Source organism: Eleutherodactylus coqui, chromosome 9 (genome assembly GCF_035609145.1).
Source record: "Eleutherodactylus coqui strain aEleCoq1 chromosome 9, aEleCoq1.hap1, whole genome shotgun sequence".
Taxonomy (NCBI): domain Eukaryota; kingdom Metazoa; phylum Chordata; class Amphibia; order Anura; family Eleutherodactylidae; genus Eleutherodactylus; species Eleutherodactylus coqui.
Genome location: NC_089845.1, coordinates 27,665,178 through 27,685,315, shown reverse-complemented (window position 1 = coordinate 27,685,315; position 20,138 = coordinate 27,665,178).

Genomic DNA, 20,138 nt, shown 5'->3' with positions numbered 1-20,138 from the left:
AAACTCCTCTGGTGGGAGAGGAACCGCTGCTGCCCAATCTAAGCAGGGGCCCGAGAACAGTTCCTGGGAGTGTTCCCGCTCCTGAGCAGGTGTTATTGTAGTGGAGTGAGGAGGCTGGGAGGAAGGAGGAGCAGCAGACAGAGGATTCGGATTTGCAGCAGTGGACGGCGCAGAACTGCGGGTAGACGATAGGTTGCTCGAAGCACTTTCTGCCATCCAGGACAGGACCTGCTCACACTGCTCATTTTCTAATAACCGTCTCCCGCGTGGACCCATTAATTGGGCGATGAATGTGGGGACGCCAGAAACGTGCATCTCTCCTAATCGCGCAGCAGTCGGCTGCGACACACCAGGATCAGGAGCTCGGGCTGTGCCCACACCCTGACTTGGCCCTCCGCGTCCTCGGCCGCGTCCACGTCCTCTAGGCCTACCCCTACCCCTCAGCATGCTGTATTACCAGTGATTTGATTTCACAGGCAGGAAATAAATTGGCGCAAGACTGCAGGCCAAATATAATTTTTGCCCTTTTTGGAAAACGAAAGGCCCCACTGCCTCTAGTGAATGAATTATCTTAGTTTAATAACTGTGCTGTGTCCCTGCTAATGTGTCACAGAACGTGAGGGTAGCAGAGTTATTAACTCTGGCAGAGCAGGTATTTTTTTCCCAATTAAGGAAAGCAAATGGCGAAGCCAGCAGTAAAGCGTAGCTGGGTGCGTCTGATTTAGCAATGTTGTTCACGCAGCTCACACGTGTCCACCGCCCTTAGGACGGACAGAGGCTGGACAAATAGATTTGTTTTCAGTTTTTTTCCACCAAAAGGCAGCACTGCGTATATTCAATGAACATGAGAAGTTTAATAACTGTGCTGTGTCCCTGCTTATGTGTCACAGAACGTGAGGGTAGCAGAGTTATTATAACTCTTGGAGAGCAGGTATTTTTTTCCCAATTAAGGAAAGCAAATGGCGAAGCCAGCAGTAAAGCGTAGCTGGGTGCGTCTGATTTAGCAATGTTGTTCACGCAGCTCAATCGTGTCCACCGCCCTTAGGACGGACAGAGGCTGGACAAATATATTTGTTTTCAGTTTTTTTCCACCAAAAGGCAGCACTGCGTATATTCAATGAACATGAGAAGTTTAATAACTGTGCTGTGTCCCTGCTTATGTGTCACAGAACGTGAGGGTAGCAGAGTTATTATAACTCTTGGAGAGCAGGTATTTTTTTCCCAATTAAGGAAAGCAAATGGCGAAGCCAGCAGTAAAGCGTAGCTGGGTGCGTCTGATTTAGCAATGTTGTTCACGCAGCTCACACGTCTCCACCGCCCATAGGACGGACAGAGGCTGGACAAATAGATTTGTTTTCAGTTTTTTTCCACCAAAAGGCAGCACTGCGTATATTCAATGAACATGAGAAGTTTAATAACTGTGCTGTGTCCCTGCTTATGTGTCACAGAACGTGAGGGTAGCAGAGTTATTATAACTCTTGGAGAGCAGGTATTTTTTTCCCAATTAAGGAAAGCAAATGGCGAAGCCAGCAGTAAAGCGTAGCTGGGTGCGTCTGATTTAGCAATGTTGTTCACGCAGCTCACACGTGTCCACAGCCCTTAGGACGGACAGAGGCTGGACAAATAGATTTGTTTTCAGTTTTTTGGCACCAAAAGGCAGCACTGCGTATATTCAATGAATAACAACTGTGTTGTGGCCCTGCCTATACAATTCTTTCCCTGCAGTATCAATGGAGGGTGCAATGCTCTGCAGAGGCGATTTTGAGAAGTAAAAAAAAATGCAGCACAGCCAACAGCAGCCTGGACAGTACTGCACACGGTTAAATATGGCCCTAGAAAGGACCGTTGAGGTTCTTGAAGGCTACACGCACTCCTAACACTCTCCCTGCCTATGCAGCACTTCTGTCCCTAATGCCAGGTGCAACGGTCTGCAGAGGCGATTTTGAGAAAAAAAAATTTGCCACTGCTAACAGCAGCCAACACACAGCTATCAGTGGCCCTAATAAGGACCTTTGGGGGGTCTTGAAGCCTACACTAACTACCAATTCTTTCCCTACAGCAGCTCCGGTACAAACAGCACTGTCCCTCATCTAACTCACACCGCATCTGAGGCGAACCGCGGGAGGGGCCGACTTTTATGTTCGGGTGACACCTGATCTTCCCAGCCACTCACAGCAGGGGGGTGGTATAGGGCTTGAACGTCACAGGGGGAAGTTGTAATGCCTTCCCTGTCTTTCAATTGGCCAGAAAAGCGCGCTAACGTCTCAGGGAAGGAAGTGAAAATAACCAGAACACCGCATGGTGCTCGTTACGAATAACGAACATCCCGAACACCCTAATATTCGCACGAATATCAAGCTCGGAAGAACACGTTCGCTCATCTCTAGTTCTATCCATTGTGTTTTGCTAGCATATATTTTACGTTTCAAAAACATGTGCAAATACAGTCATGTGAAGAAGCCCTTAGGTGTGAAAGGTCCCTATGAAGGGTCATATTTGTGTACATACTTTTTATGTAACGCAGAAAAATTGCTATTATATTTATTTTTCAATCAGGCAACATTTTAGTATGAATGTATATTTATAGGTGTATAAAGTGTAAAGCGAAATGAATTAGGCGCACCCTATATAGTCTACCTTGTGGGTGGAATTAGTAACAGAATTGTAGCACATTTGGCTTATCAAACCTTCTGCACTATTGTGCAGCTTGTTGGCATCGGGTGAAGTAATAATAAACGGAGTTGTCTTCACAGTGCCATCAGTTTATCATTGCATGTATAGTAACTAGAGATGAGCGAGCGTACTCGCCAAGGCAAACTACTCAAGGGAGTAGTGCCTTATGCGAGTACCTGCTTGTCTCTAAAGATTTGGGTGCTGGCGGGGGAGAGCGGTGAGTTGCGGGAGTGAGCAGGGAGGAGCACTGGGGAAGGAGTGAGAGAGAGATCTCCCCCTGTTCCTCCCTGCTCTCCCCCCTCGCCGCTCTCTGCCCCCTGCCGGTATCCGAATCTTTAGAGACGAGTGGGCAGGTACTCGCATAACGCACTACTCGCTCGAGTAGTTTGCCTTAGCGAGTACGCTCACTCATCTCTAATAGTAACCTGAAGTTTGCAATATCTGCATGTATTTCTAACTTTAGAAACTAAAAGAACAGTTTATCAGAGGACAGATCACACTACACAGGTTGCAAATTCTCATTCCATACCACTCAAATTATATTTTTGTTCCCCAAAGTGCTGTTCAGAAAAGCTCAAGTTCAACAATAAAATGAAAAATTGATTTGCACAATAGGATGTAGTTCTCTAAATTTATTATTAAATGTAATCCTTTGAGACGCCGTGATGGGTCAGAAATTTTGGAAAAACCTGACAAGTCTGGAATAGAAAAGTAAATTGAAAGCAGTCATTTTGATTCATTCACCTGTTCTAGCAGAAATATGTCTTTTAAGGATTCTCCTAGAAACTGGTCTGCCTAACACTTTTGTATGTTAAATACAGAAGCTAAGACATTCGTTTGTATTACTGATGGATTTCTGTATGCATTTGGAATTGTACGGAGCCACAATACAACCTTAACACAACCTTAAAGTGCTTTGGAATCAGTAGGAAGCTTCTAGACCACTAATTCTAGTTTTTGCGCTTCCTTTATTTTAAACCCTATTCTTACGGGCTTTATACCTTTCCTTATAAATCTACAACATATAAATTTCAAATTATGCTATCAAGATTGTAAAGTTATTAATTATATTATATTAACTATGCATTTTCACAATGAGCACTACATTTAGTTTGTATTTTTTAGCTCTGATTCTTTATATAACTTTCCGAGCATTTTGAGTTATTTCCCTTCCTGATGTACATAGCCAAGTTGTAAATCAAGGTCCTTGAGTGACTGCATTAATAAAGGTAGTTTTACACAGACAGATATTCTGGCCCCTAACGAGCACCAATCAACAACATAGTATGATGAATGTGTTTGTTATGGCTGTTTATATGCAGCAGGTGATCACAAGTATGTGAAGGAACGATCGTTAACATGATTGTCTGTCCCTAGGTAGATTGCATTGCTCTCGAAGACATAAAAAAAGGTTTGGTACCGTGTTAGCCAGTAGAGCAAAATGTGATTGTTCTCAGTAAGAGAAACAAAGTAATCTTGTGGATATCATACCTAATGGCTAACAAAAATACATGATGGTAAAGTGAGCTTCTGAAACTCTCAGGATCCTTCTTCAGGCATGTGAAACAGATATGGATATATATACACACACATGACAAGGCACAGACATAGCAAGACTAATTAGCACTTAAAACAATACTAGATGAGCAGAGAAGTAAATACTTAGTACACTGGAAAGGAATGTGACAGTTTTAGGATTTCTAAATTGGTGTTGAGTGGTCATGGCCTGCGTGTTATCTCTCCTTCAGACCTACAAATAAGAAAGATGGAATAGTTCCCTTTGTAGCACCACCTATTGGATGGCAGCACTCCTTTAAAATCAATGTGTGACTTTTACCAAGTCTGTAAAACAATGATTGGGAATAGCACCCCTTCTGGGTGCTCTCCTTGGGGAGAGATGATGCCATCCTCTGACCCACTCACCCCCCAGATGTCTCTACACACCCCTTGAGTGTTCTCCTAAAGGACACTCCTCTTGATCCTTCAGACCTTTTTATATTCTCCACTGATGTAAGAACCCTGCTCTGAGGTTTATTCCATTCTTGAGGGTATCAAAAATGGCCATAAATCTATACACACAAATTTTTCTGTGACGCTGTGACTGGAAGTTGCCCTTCAGTATGATAACTCTCATCTGTTCCATATTGTATCCATGACTAGAAAAATGTTTTGCCAAGACATCTCACATTTACATTTGGAGATATGCAGACACCCCCTACTGGCCGCAATTCCACTTTGGATAGATATATAGACTCATTTAGACAGGAGGTGCAATCTACTATACTGGATAAGCAGAAAAATGAAGCATTTAATAACAATATAGAAGGGTCGTCTATGCACTCAAAAACAACAAGGAGATCACCATCAAGCCTACGGATAGAGGTGCTGCAATAGTCCTCATGAATACCAAATCAGTTTCATTAAGCCTAAGGAAGTGTCCATAGAGGATCCAAAACGGGCTACAACATCATGTATTTTTGTTAGCAATTTAAAGGTATTATCTACAGTATATATATATATACACACACATACATGTATGTTGCAGTCAGTAATTTGAAGAATAGTTTCCAAGTATTCCGTTTTTTTATGTATTCCTAATGCCGTATGGTGGCTATTAGAGATGAGCGAACGTGTTCTTCCGAGCTTGATATTCGTGCGAATATTAGGGTGTTCGGGATGTTCGTTATTCGTAACGAACACCATGCGGTGTTCTGGTTATTTTCACTTCCTTCCCTGAGACGTTAGCGCGCTTTTCTGGCCAATTGAAAGACAGGGAAGGCATTACAACTTCCCCCTGTGACGTTCAAGCCCTATACCACCCCCCTGCTGTGAGTGGCTGGGAAGATCAGGTGTCACCCGAACATAAAAGTCGGCCCCTCCCGCGGTTCGCCTCAGATGCGGTGTGAGTTAGATGAGGGACAGTGCTGTTTGTACCGGAGCTGCTGTAGGGAAAGAATTGGTAGTTAGTGTAGGCTTCAAGACCCCTCAAAGGTCCTTATTAGGGCCACTGATAGCTGTGTGTTGGCTGCTGTTAGCAGTGGGAATTTTTTTTTTCTCAAAATCGCCTCTGCAGACCGTTGCACCTGGCATTAGGGACAGAAGTGCTGCAAAGGCAGGGAGAGTGTTAGGAGTGAGTGTAGCCTTCAAGAACCTCAACGGTCCTTTCTAGGGCCACATTTATCCGTGTGCAGTACTGTCCAGGCTGCTGTTAGCTGTGCTGCATTTTTTTTTGCTTCTCAAAATCGCCTCTGCAGACCATTGCACCCTCCATTGATACTGCAGGGAAAGAATTGTATAGGCAGGGCGACAACACAGTTGTTATTCATTGAATATACGCAGTGCTGCCTTTTGGTGCCAAAAAACTGAAAACAAATCTATTTGTCCAGCCTCTGTCCGTCCTAAGGGCTGTGGACACGTGTGAGCTGCTTGAACAACATTGCTAAATCAGACGCACCCAGCTACGCTTTACTGCTGGCTTCGCCATTTGCTTTCCTTAATTGGGAAAAAAATACCTGCTCTCCAAGAGTTATAATAACTCTGCTACGCTCACGTTCTGTGACACATAAGCAGGGACACAGCACAGTTATTAAACTGAGATAACTCATTCACTAGAGGCAGTGGAGCCTTTCGTTTTCCAAAAAGGGCAAAAATTATATTTGGCCTGCAGTCTTGCGCCAATTTATTTCCTGCCTGTGAAATCAAATCACTGGTAATACAGCATGCTGAGGGGTAGGGGTAGGCCTAGAGGACGTGGACGCGGCCGAGGACGCGGAGGGCCAAGTCAGGGTGTGGGCACAGGCCAAGCTCCTGATCCAGGTGTGTCGCAGCCGACTGCTGCGCGATTAGGAGAGAGGCACGTTTCTGGCGTCCCCACATTCATCGCCCAATTAATGGGTCCACGCGGGAGACGGTTATTAGAAAATGAGCAGTGTGAGCAGGTCCTGTCCTGGATGGCAGAAAGTGCTTCGAGCAACCTATCGTCTACCCGCAGTTCTGCGCCGTCCACTGCTGCCAATCCGAATCCTCTGTCTGCTGCTCCTCCTTCCTCCCAGCCTCCTCACTCCACTACAATAACACCTGCTCAGGAGCGGGAACACTCCCAGGAACTGTTCTCGGGCCCCTGCTTAGATTGGGCAGCAGCGGTTCCTCTCCCACCAGAGGAGTTTATCGTCACTGATGCCCAACCATTCGAAAGTTCCCGGGGTCCGGGGGAAGAGGCTGGGGACTTCCGCCAACTGTCTCAACAACTTTCTGTGGGTGAGGAGGACGATGACGATCAGACACAGTTGTCTTGCAGTGAGGTAGTAGTAAGGGCAGTAAGTCCGAGGGAGCAGCGCACAGAGGATTCGGAGGAAGAGCAGCAGGACGATGAGGTGACTGACCCCACCTGGTGTGCAACGCTTACTCAGGAGGACAGGTCTTCAGAGGGGGAGTCAAGGGCATCAGCAGGGCAGGTTGCAAGAGGCAGTGCGGTGGCCAGGGGTAGAGGCAGGGCCAGACCGAATAATCCACCAAGTGTTTCCCAAAGCGCCCCCTCGCGCCATGCCACCCTGCAGAGGCCGAGGTGCTCTAAGGTCTGGCAGTTTTTCACAGAGACGCCTGACGACCGACGAACAGTGGTGTGCAACCTTTGTTGCGCAAAGCTCAGCCGGGGAGCCAACACCAACAGCCTCACCACCACCACCATGCGCAGACATATGATGGCCAAGCACCCCACAAGGTGGGACGAAGGCCGTTCACCGCCTCCGGTTTGCACCCCTGCCTCTCCCCCTGTGCCCCAACCTGCCACTGAGATGCAACCCCCCTCTCAGGACACAGGCACTACCGCCTCATGGCCTGCACCCACACCCTCATCTCCGCTGTCCTCGGCCCCATCCAGCAGTGTAGTTCAGCGCACCGTTCAGCCGTCGCTTGCGCAAGTGTTCGAGCGCAAGCGCAAGTACGCCGCCACGCACCCGCACGCTCAAACGTTAACCGTCCGCATAGCAAAATTCATCAGCCTTGAGATGCTGCCGTATAGGGTTGTGGAAACTGAGTCCTTCAAAAGTATCATGGAGGCGGCGGCCCCGCGCTACTCAGTTCCCAGTCGCCACTACTTTTCCCGATGTGCCGTCCCAGCCCTGCACGACCACGTCTCCCGCAACATTGTGCGCGCCCTCACCAACGCGGTTACTGCCACGGTCCACTTAACTACGGACACGTGGACAAGCACAGGCGGGCAGGGCCACTACATCTCCCTGACGGCACATTGGGTGAATTTAGTGGAGGCAGGGACAGAGTCAGAGCCTGGGACCGCTCACGTCCTACCCACCCCCAGAATTGCGGGCCCCAGCTCGGTGCTGGTACCTGCGGAGGTGTATGCTTCCTCCACTAAAGCACCCTCCTCCTCCTCCTCTGTCTCGCAATCAAGATGTGTTAGCAGCAGCATGTCGCCAGCAGTCGGTGTCGCGCGGTGTGGCAGCACAGCGGTGGGCAAGCGTCAGCAGGCCGTGCTGAAACTACTCAGCTTAGGCGATAAGAGGCCCACGGCCCACGAACTGCTGCAGGGTCTGACACAGCAGACCGACCGCTGGCTTGCGCCGCTGAGCCTCCAACCGGGCATGGTCGTGTGTGACAACGGCCGTAACCTGGTGGCGGCTCTGCAGCTCGGCAGCCTCACGCACGTGCCATGCCTGGCCCACGTCTTTAATTTGGTGGTTCAGCGGTTTCTGAAAAGCTACCCACGCTTGTCAGACCTGCTCGTAAAGGCGCGCCGGCTCTGCGCACATTTCCGCAAGTCCCACACGGACGCTGCCACCCTGCGCACCCTGCAACATCACTTTAAGCTGCCAGTGCACCGACTGCTGTGCGACGTGCCCACACGGTGGAACTCTACGCTCCACATGTTGGCCAGGCTCTATGAACAACGTAGAGCTATAGTCGAATACCAACTCCAACATGGGCGGCGCAGTGGGAGTCAGCCTCCTCAATTCCTTTCAGAAGAGTGGGCCTGGTTGGCAGACATCTGCCATGTCCTTGGTAATTTTGAGGAGTCTACCCAGGTGGTGAGCGGCGATGCTACAATCATTAGCGTCACCATTCCTCTGCTATGCATCTTGAGAAATTCCCTGCAAACCATAAAGGCAGCTGCTTTGCGCTCGGAAACGGGGGCGGGGGAAGACAGTATGCCGCTGGATAGTCAGGGCACCCTCCTGTCTATTTCTCAGTGCGTACAGGAGGAGGAGGAGGAGCATGAGGAGGATGAGGAGGAGGGGGAAGAGACAGCTTGGCCCGCTGCTGACGGTACACCGGCTGATTGCCTGTCATCCTTTCAGCGTGTATGGCCTGAGGAGGAGGAGGAGGAGGAGGAGGAGGAGGATCCTGATAGTGATCTTCCTAGTGAAGACAGCCATGTGTTGCGTACAGGTACCCTGGCACACATGGCTGACTTCATGTTAGGATGCCTTTCTCGTGACCCTCGCGTTGCACGCATTCTGGCCACGACGGATTACTGGGTGTACACACTGCTCGATCCACGGTATAAGGAGAACCTGCCCACTCTGATTCCCGAAGAGGAAAGGGGTTCGAGAGTGTTGCTATACCACAGGACCCTTGCGGACAAGCTGATGGTAAAATTCCCAGCCGACAGCGCTAGTGGCAGAAGGCGCAGTACCGAGGGCAAGGTAGCAGGGGATGTGCGTAGATCGAGCAGCATGTACATCCCAGGCAGTGCAACAGTCTTTAAGGGCCTGGCCAGCTTTATGGCTCCCCACCAAGACTGTGTCACCGCTCCCCAGTCACGGCTGAGTCGGCGGGAGCACTGTAAAAGGATGGTGAGGGAGTACGTAGCGGATCGCACGACCATCCTTGGTGACGCCTCTGCCCCCTACAACTACTGGGTGTCGAAGCTGGACATGTGGCCTGAACTAGCGCTGTATGCCCTGGAGGTGCTTGCTTGTCCTGCGGCTAGCGTCTTGTCGGAGAGGGTGTTTAGTGCGGCTGGGGGAATCATCACAGATAAGCGTAGCCGCTTGTCAACCGACAGTGCCGACAGGCTAACACTCATCAAGATGAACAAAGGCTGGATTTCCCCAGACTTCTGTTCTCCACCAGCGGACAGCAGCGATACGTAAGCAATATGTAGGCTGCACCCGCGGATGGAAGCTACGTTCTCTCTCACCATCCAAAACGGGGACATTTCTGCTTCATCAATCTGTGTCTAATATTCCTCCTCCTCCTCCTCCTGCTCCTCCTCCTGAAACCTCACGTAATCACGCTGAACGGGCAATTTTTCTTAGGGCCACAAGGCTCACTCAAATAATTTTTCAGAACAATTTTTATAAGTTTCAATGCGCTTAAAAGCATTGGAACTTTAACTTGAACCAATTTTTCGTTACACTGGGCTGCCTCCAGGCCTAGTTACCACTTAAGCCACATTAACCAAAGCGATTAATGGGTTTCACCTGCCCTCTTGGCTGGCCATGGACAATTTTTGGGATGTACATTAGTACTGTTGATACAGCAATTTTTGTGGGCCCTCGCCTACAGTGTAATCAAATTAATTTTTAGCCCACCTGCATTACAGCTGACGTTACCTCAGCTGTGTTGGGCAATGCAATGGGATATTTTTATGTACCGCCGGTGGGTTCCAGGGAGCCACCCATGCTGTAGGTGCACACTGAGTTTTTAAGACATCTGTACACTTCTAAAGAACCCGTCTGACTGGGCCATGCAGTGTGGGCCGAAGCCCACCTGTATTACGCACGACATTACTACCTCAGCTGTGTTGGGCAATGCAATGGGATATTTCTATGTACCGCCGGTGGCTTCCTGGCACCCACCCAGGCAGTGGGTCCACAGGGAGTTTAACCTACATGTGTCCACTTGTAAAGAACCCCAGTCTGACTGGGGCATGCAGTGTGGGCCGAAACCCACCTGCATTAACCCTTTCCAGTCCACTGTGTGACCTGTGAAGACATTAGGGTTTAAGGCTGTACAGCTCCGTTGTTGGTAGACGTCCGTCGGGGTTCTCTTACTGTATATTGCCAGCCTCTCTGCTGTCGGAGCCTATCCTACGTGTCAGCTCATGCAGTACTGGCTTTAGCCAGCATATAGCGCCGTTGTATAACAGCAGAAAAAGAGTAAGCCCCCTAGGAAAACCATATACAAATTGGATTGGAAAGGGTTAAGCACAACATTACTACCTCAGCTGTGTTGGGCAATGCAATGGGATATTTCTATGTACCGCCGGTGGCTTCCTGGCACCCACCCATGCTGTAGGTGCACACGGAGTTTTTACTACATCTGTACACTTATAAAGAACCCCAGTCAGACTGGGGCATGCAGTGTGGGCCGAAGCCCACCTGCATTAAGCACGACATTACTACCTCAGCTGTGTTGGGCAATGCAATGGGATATTTCTGTGTACCGCCGGTGGGTTCCAGGGAGCCACCCATGCTGTGGGTCGACAGGGACTTCACAATAGGGAGTTGTACCTGCCTGTGTCTATGAATTAAAAAGCCCGGTCTGACTGGGGCATGCAGACACCTTGACAGAATGAATAGTGTGTGGCACATAGGTTCCCCATTGCTATGCCCACGTGTGCAGCTCCTGATGGCAGTGGCACAGGATTCTATTTCTCATTGCTTCTGTACAGCATTGTGGGCTATCGCTCCGCCACTTTTAAAGAGGGTCGCTGCCTAGCCGTGCCAACCTCTGCAGTGTGTGCCTGCGGTCCCTCGTCATGGCAGACGCAATTCTAAATAGACATGAGCGTGGTGTGGCATGAGGGCAGCTGAAGGCTGCCCAGGGACACTTTGGTGTGCGCTGTGGGGGGGGAGGGGGGGCGGTTGGGCAGCATGTAACCCAGGAGAAGTGGCAGTGGAGTGTCATCCAGGCAGTGATTGTGCTTTGTTGTAGCTAGTGTGGTGCTTAGCAAAGGTATGCCATGCTAATGAGGGCTTTTCAGAAGTAAAAGTTGTTGGGAGGGGGGGGGGGCACTCTTGCCGGTATTGTGGCTTAATAGTGGGACCTGTGAACTTGAGATGCAGCCCAACATGTAGCCCCTCGCCTGCCCTATCCGTTGCTGTGTCGTTCCCATCACTTTGTTGAATTGCCCAGATTTTCACACATGAAAACCTTAGCGAGCATCGGCGAAATACAAAAATGCTCTGGTCGCCCATTGACTTCAATGGGGTTCGTTGTTCAAAACGAACCCTCGAGCATCGCGGGAAGTTCGTTCCGAATAACGAACACCCGAACATTTTGGTGTTCGCTCATCTCTAGTGGCTATGTATATCTCTTACTGGCATTCATCAGCTTTTTTTGCTGCAATGCATTCCTACAGAAAAGAAGCGTCTTCAAAAACAACACCCCAAGAGTATGTTGTCTTTTGGGGAAAAAAACAACAGAAACACCAGGAAGAATAATACTAGAGAAACGCCACAATTCATAACACAAATGGGCAGATTTACTAATTCTTTTTTGATATTTAGACAGTGCAAACTTAGACTAGACAATGTGAAAATGCCCCAAATGTATCACAGTAGCACATGTTGTATGCTATATTTGGTGCATGTTTAGACATTTTTATCTAATCTTGTATCACCTCTTAGTTGGCTTACCTCAATCCAAAATTTAGCACCAAAAATTTGGGGACCCTTTTGTGGTGCACATTTTTTTTTCATTTGAAGCCATGTCCTCCTTCCTACTAAGGTGTAAATGATGTCCCAAAAGTATCAAAAACACATCAAAGAACCTCATTCAGAAAAGCGTATTTGTAAACACCTATAATATGTACATATAGTATCACAGATGAGATTGTTTTAATATATCATCAGTATTTCATCAATATCTGCCTGTATTTGAGCTTTTATTGACTTTATTTTATATTGAGTGAATTAGGTTTTAGTTTTTGGCCTTTAGAAGATAATAGCAAACAAATGCAAATATGTATGCTTATATGAATGCAATACAGATGGAATGTGGATGCAATACTAATGCATCTATATTTTAATCATTTCCAATAAACTTTAGTGGACATATTACATCCGTCAGATGGATGAATCCAGTGCATGCAGTGCTTTTCAAATATGTGTGTATTTTATACACCTGTGTAAATAGACTTATAGATTTTCCTTGGCTCCATAGGGTTTGCAAAACATGAAAGAAATACAGACATACAATATGTTCATCTGAAAGAGACCTAAATGTGGTGAACCATATGTTCACCAATTTTTTTTTGTAGGGGTCAGCACAAACTGAGCCAGAATTCTAGCACATTTGGCTTGGTAAACCTCCCCCAATATATGTTGAAAATGTTATATTTCCTATTGGCTAATGCAAAAGATCTGGCTGTATTATTTTGTCTAAGAAAGAGATCTACAAAACATGCCATTAAAATAGTAAGAAAAACAAATCTAATCAACTCTGGGGAAAATGTACTAAAGAATGGCGACCCTACACTAGTCTTCACTAGGAGCGCGTTGCAATCACTAAATTCATCAACAGGTGCATGCCTTCTTGGCCAGTCTACGCACCACAAAGGTAAATCTATACTAGCTGGTGTAATACTGCACTACTATTTGCACTATTTTCTGGTGTAAATCATAATGCTGTACATTTTTTGGCCCATGGGAATCCCGATATTAATATTGTGAGATTTATTATACACCATCTATGGTAGCAATGGCAACAAACTATCTTTATGCTTTACTTCCAGATTCAGAAAGCATTCTGTAAGTTTATTGACAGCTACATTTAGTTAACAAACATACAGCCTATGCTATTGTAGTGAATGATATTGTTACATTACATAAAAGACCTCCTATCATTTATGTGGTCAGAACTGACAGTCAGGCGTATAGCAGATGAAGAATGGCTTATCCTTGTGGTAATATCATTTTAATGCATAATCCAGCTACACATCATATCTCCCTCACATATTATATCTGAAACATATATTTATTAGATTACTATTTACATGTTTAAAAATGGACAACCCATTTAATTGACAACTGATGCATTATCCTTAATATGGGTGACTAATAGTTGATCAGCGGGAGTTTACCACCCAGAAACTGATTTCTACATGAAGCAGACAGCTCCATTCCTACTGCAGTGGCCAGCTTGGTATTACAAGCAAATCTCCTATTCACTTTAATGGCAACTTTGGAGCTGTCTGCTTCCAGCAGAAATAATCTCAGCAAACAGCTGATTGGTAGGGATACAGAACAGCGGACTCCCACTGATCTACTATTAACCCAAGCAGAAGATATGGATTAACTATTTCTACATCAGATGGCAAAGTTCTCAAAAAAGCCCAACATGGTGATCATGGGAGATGTTAACTATCCAGACATTTGTTGGGATTCTCTCTCAGGTAAAAGTAATGGATCCAACAAATTCTTATCCGCTCTTGCTGACAATTATCTTCCCAAAGGTAGAAGAGAAAACAAGGGGATCTGCTATCTTGGACCCAATTCTTACCAACAGGGAGGGAAGAGACCAGGATGGATGAACACAGAACTTGCACACATGTTAAAAAGGTAAAAAAAATATCTTTATCAAATAAAAAGATGGGAAATATCTAAAGAAGAATATAATACGGTCTGCAAGTGTCAGAAAAGCTAAAGCTAATAATGAATTGAGGCTTGCAACAGAGGCCAAAAGCAATAAAAAGGGATTTGGGTGGTATGTCAAAAGAAAAGTCAAAGATGCTATTGGATGCTTACAAGATGAAAATAGTGAATTGGTTAAGAATGATGTTGAGAAGGCCAAACTTTTAAATTCCTATTTTGTATTTATTTTCGCTCAAAAAGGAGATGGAACATCAGCTGATCTTCCCTGTGCTATTGGGGGAATAAAATAATGCAGGCTATGTGTAATCAGAGAGATGGTGAGGGAACACTTAGCTAACTTAAATGAATTCACGTCTCAAGGTCCAGATGAATTACATCCTAGGATACTAAAGGAAGCAATGGAGGTAATTGCTGAACCACTCGCCATAATCTTTGAAAATTCCTGAAGAACAGGAGAAGTCCCGGAAGATTGCAAAAGGGCAAATGTTGTCCCTATCTTCAAAAAAAGGGAAGAAGGTGGATACAGGAGACTACAGGCCTGTGAGCCTGACTTCTATACCGGGAAAGAACTTTGAACAAATTATTAAACAGCATGTATGCAAGCTCTTGGATAAAAATAGAGTAATTAACCAGAGCTAGCATGGGCTTGTAACAAACAAATCATGCCAGACAAATCCTATTTCCTTCTATGACTCATCGACTGGGTTGATCAGGGAAATGCGGTGAATACAGTATATCATGACTTTAGTAAAGCATTTGACAAAGTATCTCATACTATAATTATTGAAAAAATGACCAAATATGGGATTAACAAGTCAACTGTTAGGTGGATTCACAACTGGCTGAGTGATCGTACTCAAAGAGTGGTCATAAATGGCTGCACATCCAAATGGAAGAATGTATCAAGCAGGGTACCACAAAGCTGTGTCCTAGCCCCAGTGAATTGATGGGAAACTGATCAAATTTGCCAACAACACAAAGGTAGGAGGGATAACTAACACTAGGAAAGAAAGGGAGAGTATTCAAAAAGATCTAGAATAGCTTGAACAGTGTGTCGCGACTAACAGAATGGTATTTAGCAAGGAGAAATGCAAAGTCCTACATCTGGGCAAGAAAAATGAAAAAAGCACATACTGAATGGGAGGAATTGGGCTAAGCAGCAGCACATGTGAAAAAGACTTGTGTATACTAATAGATCATTGACTGAACATGAGTCAACAATGTGATGCAGCAGCCAAAAAGGCAAACACAATTCTGAGATGTATTAAGAGGAGCATAGAGTCTAGATCATGTGAGGTAATTATCCCCTCTACTTTTCCTTAGTCAGACCTCATCTGGAATATTGTGTCCAGTTCTGGGCACCCCACTTTAAAAAACACATAGACAAACTGGAACAAGTTCAGAGAAGAGTTACCAAGATGGTGAGCGGTCTGCAAAACATGTCCTATGAGTAACAGTTAAAGGATCTAGGAATGTTTAGCTTGCAGAAAAGAAGGCTGAGAGGAGACTTAATAGCTACCTACAAATATCTGAAGGGCTGTCACAGTGCAGAGGGATCAGCCCTATTCTCATTTGCACAAGGAAAGACTATAAGCAATGGGAGGAAACTGAAAAGAAGGAGAAACAAATTAGATTTTAGAAAAAACTTTCTGACAGTGAGAGTAATCAATGAGTAGAACAGGTTACCACAGGAGGTGGTGAGTTCTCATTCAATTGAAGTGTTCAAACAAAGGCTGGACAAATATCTGTCTGGGATTAATCCTGCATTGAGCAGGAGGTTGGACCAGATGACCCTGGAGGTCCTTTCCAACTCTACCATTCTATGATTCTATGAACCCCTTAAGAACCAGGCTGTTTTATACCTTAAGGACCTGACACTTTTTAGGGATTTTAGCAATGTGGTAATTTTATTGCCCCTATTTTTTTCCTTTAGCTACCACCTTTTTTTTTGGCTGTGTTTTCTTCCCGTGATATATAGGGCTATCTTTTTAATACCTATTTCACTGACTTTTTTTCAGTTTTTTTAGTTTTATTGGGGGTAATAAGCTTAAAAAAAGATTTTTTTTTTTACATTTCTAGTTGTTTTGGACGTTTCAATATATAACATGTATGGTTTTGGATTACAGGGCGCATATAGCGACAGTTTTGGTTGGCGTCGGCCTTTTTGTTATTTTCTTTTTTTGGTAAATATTGTTGTTTTATTTTGTATTTTTTTACTTATGTATGTAATTATGTTTTTTACTATCTTTGTCCCCTATTATGTCATATAAGACCTTTATGGGACATTCACATGTTTTTTGGTTTTGTTTTATTTGATACTTTCCTACTGTAGCTAGGGCATCCATAGGATCCCCAGTTACAGGAGAAAACATACCCTGTAGTGACAATAGTCACTGGCAGAGCTGATCAGGGTCTGCTGGGACCCTACAGCTGTACTGTAGCAGGGAACTCCCGCGGTCATGTGAAGAAACACTTCCACTTTCACTTTAGTACATATCGCTCATTGAGAAGAAAGGAGAAGGCAGAAAGGGTTAAAATCCACCTCTCCCTCCTCCTCCGGGTTATCAGCTTTGACTAACAGCTGACAACTTGTCCTGCTTCTGATTGATTACAGAAGCAGGAGGCTTTAATCCAAGCCATAATTTTACATACGGCTGGGCTTTAAGCCCGAGATCAAGCACCATATATTTACAGTGCTTGGGTTAATAGCTTATTCTGTGGATGTTCCATCAATAGTTTATTACTAAACAACCCCTTGAGCCTCTTTTAGTCTTAAATGGCTACTTTAACCACTTAGCAAATTCCATTAAAACACAACTGTTGAAAAGACCATCTTTAAGTACAGTCAGGGGCTTAACTATAGGAATGCGGTTGCATCCAGGCCCAGGAGCCCATAAGGCCTATCTTCTCCATATGGGGAGCCTAGTACTATGAATAAAACTTTACTGTTGGGGGGACCTTGTTGCAGATTTTGCATTGGGCCCCAAATCTTCAAGTTACACCTCTGGATACAGTGTTGGTTTCAATACATATATATGTATGATGCAATAAATGTAGCAATAATTCTGGTAAAAAAATATTCCTAGGTATTGCTTCTTCATCTGAAACCAAATGCAACTTAATGATACATAATGTTAACAAATCACACAGGTAAAATATATTTGTTTTCCCGGAACATTTCATTCTCTGATTTCCTTGATGTTTGTATATCTAAGACGAAGGTCTAAGATATTCATACAGTAAGCTTGCTTTTATTGATCTATGAAGGTGCAGAAGTAAAAATTATTTTTTTTTAGTGTTACTCTTAAATGTTAGTATTAATAACTTTTTGACCTATTTTTACATTAGGAATATTTACATGTGCATTTTCACCGCATATTTGTGCAATAGGCATTGCATATTTGGACGCGCATGTGTGTGTTTTACTATACTTTGCTCAATAAAATACGCAACCATGCTCTCAGTCATTGAAATGGGTAATTAATGTAATTAGTTCAATATATGCTCTTTTCCTAGGCAAACAAGCAGGAAAATAGTGCATGTTGTGAATTTTTTTGCGCACACAAAATAAGCTTATGTGAACTAACTCATTGAAATCAGTGGGCTCTATTCACCGAGTATTTATTGTACACGCAAAATTTTTATACCTAATACGCTGCACAAATACGTTTATGTAAATCTAGCCCAACCCTGTTTATTATTCCTGTTTGTTTGGCTTATGTACTATAATTTCCTCATTATTGAAACTCATCTTACCGTATATACCGGCGTATAAGGCGACGGGGCGTATAAGACGACCCCCCAACTGTCACCTTATACGCCGGTATACAGTGGAGAAAAAAAAAAAATTATTACTTACCTCCCACGGCGTTCTGTCGCGCTCCGGCAGGATGTCGCTCGCTCCGGCAGGCTGTCGCTCGCTCCTCGTCCCCGCCGCAGCATAGCTTTCTGAATGCGGGGCTTGAAATCCCCGCTTCCAGAAAGCTAATACACACGCCGGCAGCCATGACATCATTGAATGGCTGTGATTGGCTAAAGCACACGTGGCTTCAGCCAATCACACTATTCAATGACATCATTGAATGGGTGTGATTGCTAACACGTGCGCCTTCAGCCAATCACAGCCATTCAATGCTGTCATGGCTGCCGGCGTGTGTATTAGCTTTCTGGAAGCGGGGATTTCAAGCCCCGCATTCAGAAAGCTATGCTGCGGCGGGGACGAGGAGCGAGCGACAGCCTGCCGGAGCGAGCGACATCCTGCCGGAGCGCGACAGAACGCCGTGGGAGGTGAGTAATAAATTTTTTTTTTTTTTACACTTTTTTTTTTTTTGTATTACCGGCGCATAAGACGACCCCCGACTGCAGAGCAGATTTTTCGGGGTTCAAAAGTCGTCTTATACGCCGGTATATACGATACTTACAAATATTTTGACATTTTAGTTTGAGCTGAAGTTCTAGCTCAATGATAAAACACTCTTTATCAAACATATTTTCGATTTTAACATATGCCCTATGTGCTCACAGAACTTAGGTCCCATGTTCTTTTACTTGGCATTCAAAGACATTGTAGTATTGATATTAGTGGTGAATGACCTTTTTAAAAGTTCGGTTTGGACAGTTTGCCGAATATTACCAAAAAACTCAGTTCATTCTGAATTGAGTCAAACTGAACTGAAACTTCACTAATTCTCCTTAAAATTGATACATAACATTGGATGTGCTGGTAGTCCAGTGTTTAGCGCTGTTACCTTGCAGTACAGGAGCCCTTAGTTCAGATCTGACCAAGGACAACATCTGCATGCAGTTGTTATGTTCTGTTTGTGTGGGTTAATTTATTGTAATATTAATCGCCTTTATTTTTATGGCACATACATTTCCTGAGGAGGAGGATGAAAAAGCAATATAGCGGCACAGTGCTTAGCATTGTTTTTTCAGTGCAGGGGTCCTAGGTTCTAATCTGACCAAGGGCAACACATGCAAGGAATTTTTTGTTCTCCTAAATTTATGGAGATTTCTTACCCACTTAACAAAATAGTAATAAGTGATATAATATAGATTGTGAGCCACAATGGGGACAGACAATATCAAGTGATATAAAGTGTTGCACAATATGTATATGCTATATAAACAAAGGTGATTATTATAAAGCACAGAGATAACATTTAAACTCCATGCAGATGTGGTCAGATTTGAACCTAAGACCCCAGTGACACAAGATGACAATGCTAACTGCTGGACCACCACCTCTTAATGGGTTTAGTGGAGACCAACTGTCTGAGGTTTGGCTTCACTCTAATCTGAGCTTTTAACAAAGTGGTTCGCTTCACTCAACACTAATTGATATTTATTTTCTCAAAGTTATTGTTGCAATTAGAGATGCGTTGTTTGTGAGATAATATAATTCCTAGTAAAGAGCCATACTTATGCCATTTTAAGATGTTAAGATAGTAACTTAGTATGCTAGGCCAAAAGAAGACACATGTCCATGCAGTTGAGCCTATTTCCCCCCTTCGATGTTGTCTCATAAGAACCAGCACTGTTGATTACATATCCTATTAGAGCATATAGACATCATAAGTGTCATCTCCCACTCAGGCCACCATCTGCATTACAGAATGAACAGCCATTCTGTAAGATTAATTTATTAGAATGGTGGATGTATAATGTTGTATTCTCCCAAGTGCAGCTTTCCTTGGACATAGCAGAAGATCATTGGGTTTAGAGAAGACAGCTGTTTTTTTAAACCCATTAGGGACCAGGCGCGGTAAATTTATGGCGCCTGGTCCTGGGCTTAAAACGCCGCCGATAGTAAAATTACAGCAGCGCTTTAAGCCTCCTGCCTTTGCGATCAATTAGAGGCAGGACGGGTTATCAGCAGTTAGTAACAGCTGATAACCAAAAGAAGAA